The sequence below is a fragment of the Echinops telfairi genome, unplaced genomic scaffold, assembly GCF_000313985.2.
Source record: "Echinops telfairi isolate 266 unplaced genomic scaffold, ASM31398v2 ScPeMD7_7469;HRSCAF=8507_1, whole genome shotgun sequence".
Lineage (NCBI taxonomy): Eukaryota > Metazoa > Chordata > Mammalia > Afrosoricida > Tenrecidae > Echinops > Echinops telfairi.
In genome coordinates, this window is record NW_022111373.1 from 107405965 (window position 1) to 107408770 (window position 2806).

Genomic DNA, 2806 nt, shown 5'->3' on the forward strand with positions numbered 1-2806 from the left:
AGTATCCCAGGTGGTATTGTGGTTACCTGTCGAGCGGTGATCCGCATAGTGTGTTAGTCTGGGTAGACCAGAGAAACAAAATGTATAGACACTCATGTGTATAAGAAAGAGGTATATATACAAGAGCAATTGAATATTGAGAAAACATCCCACCCCAGCCCAGATCAAGTCCCCAAAGTCTGATGTAAGCCCATATATCTGATACCAATCTGTAAAGTCTCTTCAGACTCATGAAACACATGCAATGATGCCGAAAGCAGGAAGATCACAGACCAGTGGGTGGGAAGTCTTGTGGATCCAGTGGCATTGTAAGCATCTCAGCACGGGCAGGGTTCTCCACTGACTCCTCCAGCTCAGGGCACTAGCTTAGCTCCATGTGTCTTGTCAGCTGCAATGTCTCTCAGGGAGTAAGCCTGCTTCCTGCCTCCAGTGAGCTTTATCTCCTTAGTGCCTCCAAATGAGGTCATCAAGCTGCGACCCGATTGATATGCTAAACTCCACCCCATTCACTCTTAATCCTCTCAAATTGACACAGATTATATAACTACCATACATGGTCAGCAGGCTGAAACTACCAGCAGCAGCTCCTAGGGAGAAAAACTAGGCTTCCTACTCCCATAAACAGTTACAGTCTCTGAAACCCACAGGGGTCAATGTGTGTCATCCTGACTCCATGGCAATGGGTTGTTTGTTTTTAAATTAGGAAAAGCCAGATACTTGCTCTTTGCTTTATATATTTTATGTTTGATGGTCCCGGAACATCTATAGGCAGGCACTGTCTCATTCAAAGGGGAAGACCTTAGGTTTAAATCTCACTGCAAATTGCTGTAGCTAAGGTGGACATCTTGGTCTCAGAGGAGAGCTTTGTTTTGGGATGATTATTTGCAGAGCAAATAGGACCAAACACTCTACCGGTTCTCCATTATTGACATGGACTTACTGTGGTCCTCTACTTTTGAATTCCTGAGTCACTGTTTCCCAGGGAGAGAGCAAAGAAAGAGAGTGTCGTTCCCCTAGAAAGCTATAGACTTGAAGTGCGTCCGGTGAGCCATGGGAATGAAGGACGTTGGAACTGTAGTTCCTACTAGCTCCTAAGGGATCGGAAATGAGGATAAGATTTCAAGGATCCGCCCTCTGTCGGAATGCGATCAGGGATTTTCCCCGCATGTACTTTTGCATGGTGCGGTCCGCATGTTCACGTGAGTCGGCTCCAAGATGGCGGCAGGGGTGGCTGGGTGGGGGCTTGAGGCCGAGGAGTTCGAGGATGCCCCTGATGTGGAACCGCTGGAGCCCACACTGAGCAATATCATCGAGCAGCGCAGCCTTAAGTGGATCTTCGTTGGGGGCAAGAGCGGCGTGGGCAAGACAACCGGTAGCCGCAGCCTGGCAGTCCAGTTATCCAAGGGAGGGGAGAGTGTTCTGATCATCCCCACAGACCCCGCCCACAACATCTCCGATGTTCTTGACCAGAAGTTTTCCAAGGTGCCTACCAAGGTCAAAGGCTATGACAACCTCTTCGCCACGGAAATTGACCCCAACCTTGGTGTGGCCGAGCTGCCCGACGAGTTCTTTGAAGAGGACAGCATGCTGAGCATGGGCAAGAAGATGATGCAGGAGGCCATGAGCTCCTTCCCCGACATCGATGAGGCCATGAGCTTTGCCGAGGTCATGAGGTTGGTGAAAGGCATGAACTTCTCGGTGGTGGTGTTTGACACGGCCCCCACAGGCCACACATTGAGGCTGCTCAACTTCCCCACCATCGTCGAGAGGGGCCTGGGCCGCCTCATGCAGATCAAGAACCAGATCAGCCCCTTTATCTCACAGATGTGCAACATGCTGGGCCTGGGGGACATGAAAGCCGACCAGCTGGCCTCCAAGCTGGAGGAGACGCTGCCCGTGATTCGTTAGTCAGTGAGCAGTTCAAAGACCCTGAGCAGACCACCTTCATCTGCGTGTGCATCGCCGAGTTCCTCTCGCTGTACGAGATGGAGCGGCTGATCCAGGAGCTGGCCAAGTGCAAGATCGACACCCATAACATCATCGTCAACCAGCTCTTCTTCCCCGACCCGAGAAGCCCTGCAAGATGTTTGAAGCCCGCCACAAGATCCAGGCCAAGTACCTAGATCAGACAGAGGACCTATATGAAGATTTCCACACCGTTAAACTGCCGCTGTTACCCCACAAAGTGCTAGGGGCAGACAAGGTCAACACGTTCTCAGCCCTCCTCCTCGAACCCTACAAGCCCCCCAGCACCCAGTAGGGCCACTGCCTGTGCCCCACTGTTGACACTTCAGGCCCGCCCCAGGGCAGAGTTTGCCTTCCCACCCCCTCGCCCCTACCCCAAATGGCGCAGTGGGGAGGGGCGTGGTTAGTGGGGGAAGGGGTGGCGGTGGGGAGGGGGCCTGTACCCCCTGGTGGGGCTGAGGGGTGCAACTGACCCTCACCTCTTCCCAGTTCTGTATCCTCAATAAAATGATCTTTAGCTGCAAGTAAAAAGAAAGAGAGTGTCTCCCGCCTCCAAGGAGGAATCCAGGAATTCCCAGAATCCTCAGGAAAAGGCCATGCCCACACATAGACCTCATTGGCTATGACCTGATTGACAGGATAGGCTCCACCCCTTCATTCTTAAACCTCTCAAATTGACAAACGATTATATAACTACCGCAAAGCTCAGTGATAATTTCACCCTGGACTGCAATCTAAGGATTCACTTTCAGATTATATCAGTCCAGTTAACAAAATAAAAACTCTTCTAAATTTCAAGACAGTGTAGCAGCTGTCACTTATTTGAACCCACACATTTTGT

At 51.1% G+C, this 2806-nt stretch overlaps 1 pseudogene; it reads left to right on the forward strand.

Moving 5' to 3' along the window:
* The first annotated feature begins 1215 nt into the window (after window positions 1–1215).
* Window positions 1216–2297, forward strand: LOC101656060 (annotated as a pseudogene).
* Window positions 2298–2806: the final 509 nt, after the last annotated feature.